Genomic DNA, 11952 nt, shown 5'->3' on the forward strand with positions numbered 1-11952 from the left:
GGCGGGGGGTGCGGCAGCTGGGGAAGGGGCTCTGGGTCATGTCACACACACAGAAGTTCTAGCCCCGGGTCTGTGCCAGGGCATCTTGTACTCACTTTGTACTTCCCTTTTCTGGACTTTCTAACCTCCCTCCAGTCTTCCTTTTCCTTCTGTGGGCTTTCGAGGGGGAGCGAGGAGGGGATGGTGCTAGTTTGTTCTGTTTTCTGGCCTTCATCTTTGGTGTTTACTCTCCCCACTAGCACCAGCTGGCAGCTTCCCTGTCTTTGAAGGGCATGTTTAAATACTTCTTCTGAGAATCTCGTGTTCTTTTGCTCCTTGCAGACCAGCTCCTTGCAGACCCAAGGTCTCCCAGGACAGCCAAGGGGAAAGCTCATGAAGGGAAGCAGCTCCTGGCCTCCTTTGTCCTGCACCAGCATTTCCTCCCTGCAAAGTGTCCCCAGCATGCCCCCCACCTCCTGTTCCAGGACCTACCCCCCTAGCATGCCCCCCACCTCCTGCTCCAGGGCCTTCCCCTCCCCCCAGAATATCCCCCACCTCCTGCTCCAGGGCCTCCCCCTCCCCCCCAGCATGTCCCCCACCTCCTGCTCCAGGGCCTCCCCCTCCCCACTTCCCTACTGTCCAGACAGCACTCCTTTCTTATCTTTAATTTCCTCTTGGAGGTTCCTGTCCTCTTTCTGATGCTTCCAGTCTTGCCTGTTTCCTGATGTCTCTGTAAGGAGGACCCAGAGTCCCATCAAAGGCCTTTACAAAGATGGCTGTTGGGGGGCCTTTCCAGGTTGGGCGGACTCGAGGCCAGTTGGGCCTCTCTACTCTGGACTTTCATTTTTAGTGGTCTTAGTGACATGGAGGGACTCTCCCAGGGAGAAGGGGCAAAGACTTCCCATCCTTCTTCCCGGAGCTCAAGGGGGCCCAGGGGGCGGTCTAAACAAATTACCCCTGGGAAAGACAGAGTCAAGGGATCGCCCTTTCCAGAGCTGTGCAAGAGTAGAGAGGACAGTGGCTCTGGCTCGAAGAGCCATGACCTCCCAGGCCCGCCATGACCCAGTCCTTTCAGGGACAGTTTTGGAGCCTGCCAGAGGCTTCTTCCAAGGCCCTGACAGTGAAGGTCTTGCTGAGGTCTGGGCTGCTAAAGTCCTGTTCCAGAATGGCAAGGCCTGAGGAACCAGCACCCAGTGCCATGCCATCACCACAGCTCCCCATCAACAGAGAAGCCCCGCCCTTCCCCATCACCCAGAGCATGGCCCCAGGCTTTCCTGGATAAGCAGGGTAGAGGGGAGTTGATGGGGGCATCATGGGGACAGATGGGAATTGGTGGCGGCATCACTGGGACTTCTAGCCCAGTTGGGCATGTGAGGGGTCCAGCATTCCACTCTGGGATGTGACAGGGAGAGGTCCTGACAGCCTGGCTGTGTTGCTCTCTCATCTCATTTGTCTCTCTCTCTCTTGCCGCTGCCTTGCCGTTCAGAGCACTGGTCAGGCACCCTCAGGCTTCCTTTCAAAGGGTGCCACCATGCTGGTGGAGAGCTCAGGAGAAAAGCCTTCAGGGTGCCCTTCTCCTGGGCCCCTGCCTCAGAGAACTGGCTGCCCCAGTCCTGGTTAAGGGATAGGTTCTACCCTCTGCACACTGTCCCTGCCTCCCCTCATTGTCCAAGCATCTCCCAGCCAGCAATAGGCACCCCAGCATGCCAGACTTGGGTTCGAATGATAGCTCTATCAGATGCCAACCAAGGGATCGTGGGCAATTTTCCTTACCGCTTGTCTAAGCCTCAGTTTCCCCATTTGTAAAACAGGGATGATAGTATTTCTTTCTCTGGATTGTTGCAAGAATTAAATGTGATTTCCTAAGTGCCCAGCATTTGGTGGGTGTTCGGCTGATGGGAGCTATGTAGCTCTCTAAGTCTTCAACACAATCCTCAATCGAACCAGCAAACATGGGTAGAGTGCTTCCTATGTGCAAAAAAAAAAAAAAAATAAAAAAAAAATAAACTATCGTAGGGTCCCCTTCCCCCCACCTCCATGCCGGAAAAGGGGAAGGAGAGAGTATCTCAAGGGAGTGCCCTGAAAACTTCCCTCCTTCACCAACCCGAATTATGTAAAGCGAAACAGGGCTTCTCTAAGAGCCAGGAATGCTACTGCAAGCTACATACCCAAGAGAAAGAAGGGCATATGAACCCAAAAGATATGCTCAAGAGTGTTGCTAGGAACTTCATTCAGAAGAGTCCCAAACTGGAAATCCCAAATTCCTATCAACAATAAAATGGGTAAATTGTGGTATCTTCATATGATGAAGTGCTACCCAACAACATAAAAGTATAATCTGCTGCTGCTATATTCTGTATTGCTCCATTTCTATTGAGTTCAAGAGCAGTCAAAACTAATCCATGGTGATAGAAATAAAATAGCAATTACCTCCATGGGTACTGACTGGGAAGTACCCAGTCAAGGAACATTCTGGTGTCTGGCAACATCCTGACTGGTGGTTACACGGGTGTATGCATCTGCAAAAACCCAAGATTAGTGTCCTTTAGGCATTTTACTAGATGCATCCTGTATTTCAATTTAAAAATCTTTTAATATAGGGCACCTGGGTGGCTCAGTGGGTTAAGCCTCTGCCTTCAGCTCAGGTCATGATCTCAGGGTCTTGGGATCGAGCCCCACATCGGGCTCTCTGCTCAGCAGGGAGCCTGCTTCCTCCTCTCTCTCTGCCTTCGTCTCTCCCCACTTGTGATCTCTGTCTGTCAAATAACTAAATAAAATCTTTAAAAAAATCTTTAAATATATATTTTTTTATTTTGAGATATATTGCCCAGAATGTGACTGCTGGGTTGTACTGTAAGCACGTGATTTAGTTTCGTAAGAAACTGCCATACTCGTAAACAATGAATCTTGGAACACTGAAAAACTAAAATAAGGTCTGAAGAAAATAATAAAACAAGCTTGATTAAAAATTAAAATTATTTTAAAACAACAACAACAAAAAAGAAACTGCCATACTCTTTTCCAGGTGGCTGTATTATTTTATACCCACAAGCAGCATTGGGGGTGGGGAAACCAGCATCTGGTTGTGTCCCTGTGTTTTACTTCAGGGATTCTGACAGGTGTGTGGTAATATCTCACAGTAGTCTCCATTTCCATTTTTCTTTTTCTTTTTAAAAAGATTTTATTTATTTATTTGACACAGAAAGAGAGAGAGAGCACAAGCAGAGGGAGAAGCAGGTTTCCTGACAGGCAAGGAGTCTGATGCAAGACTCCATCCCAGGATCCTGGGATCATGACCTGAGCCAAAGGCAGATGCTTAACCGACTGAGCCACCCAGGTGCCCCTCATTCACATTTTTCTAATGCCTAATAATATTGAAGATGTGTTCACGTGCCCAATTGTCATCTGTATGTCTTCTTCCTGGAAATGTCTGTTTATGTCTTTATCGTTTTCTACGTGGATTTTTTTGCTTTTGAGTTCTAAGAGTGCAGTACATTTTAGATACAGATATTTTGCTGGATAAATTGTTCACAGATATTTTCTCTGAGTCTGGAGCTTGTATTTTCATCTGCTCAATAGAGTCCCTCGCAGAGGAAAGGTTTTCATCTTGACGAAGGCAAATTTATCAGTTTTTCTTCTTACGGATGGTACTTTCAGTGTCAAGTCTACAAACACTTGGCCGTGGCCCAGATGCCAAAGATTTCTCCGTTGTCATCCAGAATCTTCTAGTTTTACGTTTTATAATTAGGGCTGTGATTGATTTGAGTTAATTTTTGTGTAAGATATGAGGTTGAGGCAGGGGCTTATTATTTTCTTCCTGCCCGTGGATATCTACTTGCTCCAGCACTATTTATTGGAAAGGCTGTCATGGTGTCTTTCTCAAAAAGCAGTTGGGCAATCTTTGTGAGTCCATCTCTACATTTTGTATTTCATTCCACTGATCTGCTGGTCCCTCTGTAAAAACTACAGTGCCTGGATTACCATAGCTCTGTAGGAAACCCTGAAATCAGATAAAGTGATTCCTCTGGCTTTAGTCCTTGTTTTCAAAATTGTTTTTAGCGTGTCCAAAATCCTGTGATTATCCATGTCAATGTAAGAATAATCAGCTTGTCTATGTCTTTTTCTACAAAAAGACTTTGATGGGATTTTAATCTAAATTGTTTTAAACCTATAGATCAATTGTGGGGCAGAGGTGGGGAGGAGAACTGACCTCTTTACTATGTTGAGTTTCCCCACTCATGAACATACTGTCTCTCTCCATTTATTTAGGTCTTTTGTTTTCTTCACCAGCATTTTGCAGTTTCTGGCACAAAGTCCTGCAAATGTGTTGTTGGAGTGGTCCCAAAGCCTTCTGGAGTGACTATAAATGGCATCGTGTTTTCAGTTTTGGCTTCCAGTTCATTAAATAAAAACGTGATGGATTTTTGTTTGTTGGGTTTTTGTCTTCCTACAACCTAGCTGAACTCAGTCATTAGTTCTGAGTTTTTTGGTAGATTCTTTTGGATTTTCTCTGCAGATGACAGTGTCATCTTCAAACAGGGACTAAATTTTATTTCCTCCTTTTCAGTTGATGCACCTCCTATTTCTTTTTCTTCCTTATCGCTGGCTAGGATCTGTGGTTGGGTAGGAGTCGTGAGAATGGGCATCTCACTCCGTTCCTGATGGTAGAGGGAAGCACCCAGTTTCTCACCAGCAAGTGCAATGTAGTCACTGGCTCTCTATAGATGTTGTTTATCATGTCAAGGAAATTTATATTCATGGTTCTCTATTTACCATGAATGGGTGAACTATTTTGCCAAATGTTTTCTCTGTGTTACTTCTCGGCAAATGAACCCATTTCCTATAAGATTTTGCATTTATGAGCGTAAGGTTTTTCAAAGTATTCTCTCTGATCTCTTTTTTGGCTGAAGGATCTGTAGTGATATCTCCTTTCAGTCCTGACGTGGATTCATGATTAGTGTTTTCTCTCTGTTTCTATTCTCTCTTTCATGTCTTGCTAGAGGTTTACCACTTTTAATGATCTTTTTTTTTTTTTTACTTCTTTTTGTTTCATTGATTTTGTGTGTTGTTTCTTTTTTCAGTTTTATTGTTTTGTTTCTTCCTGCTTCCTTGGGATTTTGGGGTTTTTTTTTCCCCTTAAATTTCCCCCCTTTTTCTAGTTTCTTAAGAAAGAAACTTAGATTACTGATTTGAGGCTGTTCTTTTCTAACCTAAACATTTCATGCTGTGTGTTGGCCTTCAGAGCTGCCTCAGCTGCACCCCGTCGATTTTGACTCATTATATTTTTGTTTTCATCTAGTTCTATGTATTTTTGTTATTTCCTTTGAGACTTCCTCTTTGACCTATGCATGATCTAGAAGTGCATTTTTAAATTTTCAAGTGTTTGGAAACGTTCCTATGATTCATTTTCAGTTGATTCCGCTTTGCTCTGAGAATGTATTCTGTGTCATTTCAAATTTTTTTATTTTTTTATTTTTTTTAGTTTTGAGGCCCTGGATGTGGTTTATCTTGGGGAATATTCCATGGGCACTGGAAAATATTTACTAAATATGAAGACACTGGAAAGATGTGGTTGCTTGGAGTTGGGGGCAAAGCGGGGGTTGGACAGCAAAGAGGCACAAGGAATCTCTTCGGGGATATTTCAAAGTTCTGTATCTTGACTGTGGCAGTTGTTTTCCAGATACATGGAAGTGTCAAAATTCATCAGATGGATACAGTTGATTGTCCAAAAATGGCATCTGAATAAGCTGATGCAAAAAAAGCAACCACCATCTATGATAAACTCCCTCTCTTCTATCAGGTTCCCAGACCCTTGAGGTGAGGGGTCACATGCGAGTGATTTCTTTTTTTTAATTTAAATTCTAGTGAACATAGAATGCAATGTTGGTTTCAGGAGTAGAATTCAGTGATTCATCATTTACACACAAAGCCCAGGGCTCATGCAGCAGTGCCCTCCTCAGTCCCCATCCCCCACCCACATCCCTCCATCAACCCTCGGTTTCTTCTCTGAGTGCTCTCAGAAGCAACCAGCAAGCAAGGGAGTGAGAAAGAAGGACAGGCCAGGAGGAAATCAGCATGAGTGATGGCAAGCAAAGCCCCCTCTTTGCCCCATGTACATAATGTACACATTTTCTTCTGATTGGTTTTGAGGAGATGTAGAATTAAAGCACAGGTGTTCAGATATAGAATGCAACGGCTGGATCCTGGGCATGGGCTGCTGCAGGGGGATGGGGGTCCTGGCCAGCTGCACACCCTGACCTCCAGGGAGGCAGTAGCTGCAAGGGGGCAGGCGGGGGAGCGTTGGTGGGGGTTAGGGGGTGGAACTGGGGATCCCGTGCAGGGGGATCCAGCCCCAGCCCCACTGTGTTCTGGCTGTGTGGTCTCAGGCTCATTGCTTAACCAACTCGCTTCAGTTCCTCCTCTGAGAAATGTTAAAAACAAGCTCACTTACCTCACAGGCTCAGGGAGACACCTTTTACTCAAGACCAAGCACGTGAAGCCCTCCGCAAAGGCCCTGCTGTGACATAGGTGCTCAGGAAAAGCTGTTTTCATTATTAAACCATCCTCCCCTCCTGCAAGTCCCCCATGGTGGACACCAGCCCCCAGCCCTGTCACTCCTGGCGGCTTTGAGTCCCTTGTGTCCTCCTGCATTCCGGACTGATGGACCCTTCCTCCAGTCCCCACACTGGCTCTTTCATCTTTCCCAGAGCAGAGACTCGGGCACGTTTTTTAATTCATGCAGGATTTGCACTGGGCCAAACAGAAGCTTGACACATTTTGAAAGGGTCCAGATAAATCTTGTTTTGTGAAAGCCAACCATCAAACCTCTCTACCCTGAGCTCCCACTCTGGGTGTCCCTCCAGCCCCTGGGGTTCGTAGAAATCTCCCACATGCCATACTCCTAGGTCATGAGTAAAGCAGAAATGAACTGTTCTCGAATGGGAGAAACACTTCTGGCTGCTGTTTGGAGGAAGAAATGAGCGTGTCGATCTATAATCTCCCATCCCTTCTAGCTCCTGTTTCTCTCGTCTATTTTATCTATTTTCTCCTCCTCCTCCTCTCTCCCCCTCTTCCCCTCCCCTTCTCCAACTTGCATTTCCAAGGGCAGCCCATCTCAGAGTATAAAGGAACATGGATGAAAGGACTTCACTCTTCTACTCCACTGACGTCACACAAGTTTGCTCCTGCTTATTCAGGGCTGTATTCTAGCCCATACTCCCGGGGAGAAAACTGTATTTTCTGCACCATTTCTAATCACTGCATGTTTTTTTCTTCCCCATCCTATTTATTTACTAATTTTCACATTAGATTTATGCTGTTTATACAGAGGAATAAAAAAGAATAAAACGAAACACACAAAATGGTTAGAGGGACCGTAGCAGCTGAGCCCAGAGCCTTATAGGAGTGGCCTAATGGGGCCCGGGGTCTGTTTTCAGGCTAATCAGAGTATGTAGGTAGTGCTAGCCCAGATCCTGAAAAGCGGACACCAAGGAGGTTTTATATCTGTTAGGGTTCGTGAGGGGAAATTTGGGAAGGGGGCAGCTGGGACAGCTGTCAGGAACCCCGCAGAACAGGGCAGGATTGCAGAAGCCTGCTGGCCATCATGCAGACACAGACAGAGGGATGTCTGGTGTCGTACTGAGGAGTCCTCACCCTGAAGTCAGCCAGCAGAGGAGGAAGGTGACCCGGGAATGGGCCTGCCTCAGCGTCCGCACTGCCCTAGGTCCGGGGCAGATGGGGACCAGGAGATGTGGGGCCTTGGGGCAAGCACAACTCTGGTTTCGGAGCCCAGCAGGGGGCCAAGGTCAAGCCCCTACCCTACAGCCAGAGGTGGTCAGGGTACATGCTCATGGCCACTTCATGGGGTGGGGTTTGGTCCAGCTGGCTTTATTTGAGTTGGAGGCCAATGCTGAGGCTAGACCCTGCTTTTCTGTTTTCTGCACATCCCGCCAAGTCCACCGCCTCCCTCCAGTCTTTCTTGTGAACCGTCTAGGAGGGGGAAGGCTTGCTTCCATAGATTTTTGAGCTTCACAGAAGGGCAGTGTACTGTGGATGGGGACCTCAGAGATAACACTGGGCCACCAGTGAGCCGTCGACCTCAGCCCTTCCACAGCCCCATTGGGAAAATGTTGACCCCAGAAGGTGTGTGGTCCAAGCTCAGCCTCTGTGCCCCAGGTGGGCCCCGAGACCGTGCACCCAGGAGTTGCTGACCGGAAGCTGGGCGCAATTCAAGGAACCGCGTACTCTCTGCTACTCTGGCAATCACTTCCTTTCACACGCTCACTGCTGGGGTTGACCTGACCTCTCCTGCAAGAGACTTCTGGCCCTCTCCTAGTTCCTGGAGGGTCTTTGTTTATTTCTCCTGCCCTCGCTCCTATCTTCCTAAGTTGTCCTGTGTTTGGTCTGTTGTGGTGGTGGTGGTGGTTTGGATTGTTTTTCCTCTGAAATGTTTCTTCTTTAGTTTATGTGACATTGAGAATCTGGAAGATCACAAGGTATTAGCGTTTGGGGTCAGGTTTTCCTGTGAGCTTAATGCTCTGAGTGGCCTGAAGGAAGCACCAAAAGTCTCTTGTCCTTCCTGGGAAGAGTCAAGACAGAGCAAACCCCGTGGTCCTCAGGGAAACCTACCTGGGTTCTGCCCCTATGTTTGGCACAATGTCATCCTCATGGTCAGCTGAAGTCCCATGGGCCCCTGTCCTTCAGATGGTGGGACTGCGCAGGAAAAGAGAGTACTCAGTGGGTCGTCTACACTGTGGGCTGGAGCCTAGCTCTGCTCTTCACCCTCCCTGTGGCTTTTGCCAAGTCCCTTGACGTCTCTCGTTTGTCTCATCTACAGCATCAATGTAACAAGAGCATCCTTGACAACCTCGTGGGCTGCTCTGGAGACCCCCACCAAAATGACAGAATGGGCCGGAAGGCAGTTTGCAGCTAGCTGCCCCGTGCTACATCCATGTACGCAACAATCATCAGACCACCAACTTTCAGAGCTCCAAGGGATCCCAGTCTTGAAGAATGTGAACAGGTGTTATTTGAAAGAAAACAATTTTTTTTCCTGCATTAAAAATAGTTTGGGGGAAATGCTGGGTTAACAAAACTTAAATGGGTTCTACACTAGAGGATTTCTCAGAGACTTTAGTGTGTTGTGGATCTCCGTGAGTGTTTTCCACTAGTGTATGAGAGGATCTTCTTTACGTGGGACCTTGTGGGCTCCCACACAACAGCCTTGAGTGGAAATGCCGTAGGAGATAACACAGCGTTTCCTGGAGAACGTAGGCTTCGGATTTGGGGCCAGCTCTCGTGCTAATGCCTGATCATAGGAGACATCAAACACATTGGGACGGATTAGTTAGTTTAAGCAACAGATGGGCAATGAGGAGCTGTAGCCTGTAGGGACCTGAGCTTCTTGATACCAAAACAAGCCCAAGAGGACCCTTGACGTGTGAAGAATCTGACCACGATCTTCCAGAGTCACCGCGCGCCCTTCCACAGTCCACACAGGCTCCCGAATCCTGTTTCCATTCAAATTATCTGTAGTTGTGTTTGTCCTCACATAAATTAACCCCCATCAGTAACTTTCTCTAAAGCTTAATCTCTCAAGTGGTGAGAAAGTGTGCCCCTGACCAAAGTCCCCAGGGAAAGGGCTCCCAAGGTTTGTCGCCTGCACACTGAGGGCGCTGTGGGGTCCCTCCCTGGAGGATCCATGTCACTCCTGGATTCCACACGCCCCAGCAATGCACCCCAAACGTGTTTAGACCTCTTCTTGTCAACTCTCCTCTACCATCATTGCCAGCACTTGGCTTGTTCCACAACGTAAAGAAGTTCTTCGATAGCTTGGGGGGGGGAAGACTGAGCTCAGTGGCAGTTGGCCAAGTACAAGACAGAGGGCCCATTCCCTACCCAGCCCTATCCCTGCCACCCACCTGCCTCCTCCTGAAGGACACTTGGCGTGATCTCCCAGCTTCCATCCTCCCCACTGCAGGAGGTGCAATGACTTGAATTTGAAAAGTTTGGAAAGCACAGCAGGGAAGGCTTGGCTCAGCTCTGTCCTCCTTCCCCAGGCAGGAGAGCTGCTGGTAGCTCTTGGTGTTGCCTTTGCCTCAGTAAAGCATCCAGCCCTGCGGTTTGGGGAACGGGGTGATTTGTGGCCTCTTTGTGCTTTCACTTGCTCAGAACCAGAAAATAAACGGAACAGGTGGAGAGGGCAGGGGTGCTGACTTCTCGTCAGATGATGCTGTGCACCAGAAGTCTAGGTCAGCCATAGATGCTGCAGAAGTTCAACGGAGGAGGTGAGAACCAAGCATTCGCTCTGGGGTGAGACACTAGGACTGGTCAATATGGATGGCTGTTTCTGTGATTTGTGTCACGTAACAGAACACCTGGCCTTGCACGTACACAAGCAGATTGAGAAATGTTGTTTATGAGACTCTTGCTGTGTCAGTGACATTGGGGGCCTGGTTATTTAAAATATATTACCTGGCCTCCAGCTCAGAACTGGCCCTTCTGTTCTGGAAGAACTACAAATCTGTTCTCACATCGCCTCCTGCTCCAGGCATGGAATCCAGGAGTGGGGTACAGACATGCACACGCCCATAGTCCAGGCTCCTTGAAACTCTAAAAGGGTGATAATATAGAAATGCAGCTTACTCCAAACTGCACATCTGCAACAAATGTGTAACTTCAAACCCTGTCATTTGCCCTATAAATATGGCAGAGAGGAGGACCCTCCACCTAGGCCTCTCCATCTGGACCCCAGCCTGGCTGTCTCCACCCGGCTTCCCCAGCTAGTGAAGTCGTATGTCGAAAGTACCCGATTTGACATAGCATTGCCTTGTTCTCATTTATTACCTTCTATTCCCTTCATGTATGTGTAGATTGCTTTCCTCTTCTGTTTCTATTAGGTTTCTACAATAACGACACAGTTTTCTTTCTTTTTTGAAACCCAAAACCCTGCTGTTGTGAATGTTTTCCCTAGAACAATTACAAAAATGAGGTTCTTCCTGTACTCTTTCACTTGTTCAATGGGTATTCACCTAGTGCCATTGGTGTGCAGGGGAGACGAGGCTGGGCAAGGGGTGATGGGGGAGGGGCTGGCCCCGAGTTCCAGGGAGCTGCCCTCGCAGGGGTGAGTGCACAGCGCCCCAGGCTATGCATCCCCAGCTTCTTCTGGGGCTCCCAAGATGCCCCCCACCCCCTCAGGACACCCTGCTGAGATTTCTAGCTCTCTGGGGCAGAGATCCCAAAAGAAAGGCCAACTCCATTATAATGTACAACAACTTCCTATCTTCTTCTTCAGAAAAGAAGCTTCTAGTTCCTCTAACTCTTCTCTGGCAGGGCTTCTAGGACCTACCTGACCCTGCATCCTGGCTGTCAAGCTCCCTCAAACTCCAGCCTCCAGGAAGCCCGTGAGCCCTCTTTGGCAGAGTCCTTGCTTTTTCCCCTATCTTTTCTTTATCCTTTGAAGCATGTGGCACAGCCCTGCGTACATAGCAGATGTGTGAAAAATTTTTGGTGAATTTTATTGGCGCGTCCACTTTGCCAGTTTATCAGATCTCTTCCCACAAATGTTGGGTGACACGTGCTGTGTGCCCAGCCTCATGAAAGGTCCCCTGGACACATCACCACTCAGAACAGGCACATCGCACAGTGGTATTCTACTCACAACTTATGTTTGCTTAGCCCTATATATTCCAGAGAGCTTTTTCCCATATTCTAGTTGTTTCCATGTCTACCCTATGATTCACAGATGAGGAGGCTGAGGTCCAGCAAGACCTAATGATGAACACAAGGTTATGCTGCGTTCAAGGGGGCCACAGCTGGAAGGCTTTCTCAGGTCTTCTTGGGACATCCAGCCATGGGCTCCACCTTGACTCATCAAAGTCTCCTGTTGAGTTCTGTAGAATAATTTGGTTATCCCACAGTCTATGTGTTCCTTTGGACAGGAGAATTCTGGTTGTATTAAAAAATATCTTTTTA

This window comes from Lontra canadensis, unplaced genomic scaffold (genome assembly GCF_010015895.1).
Source record: "Lontra canadensis isolate GAN:19392208 unplaced genomic scaffold, GSC_riverotter_1.0 scaffold35, whole genome shotgun sequence".
Taxonomy (NCBI): Eukaryota; Metazoa; Chordata; class Mammalia; order Carnivora; family Mustelidae; genus Lontra; species Lontra canadensis.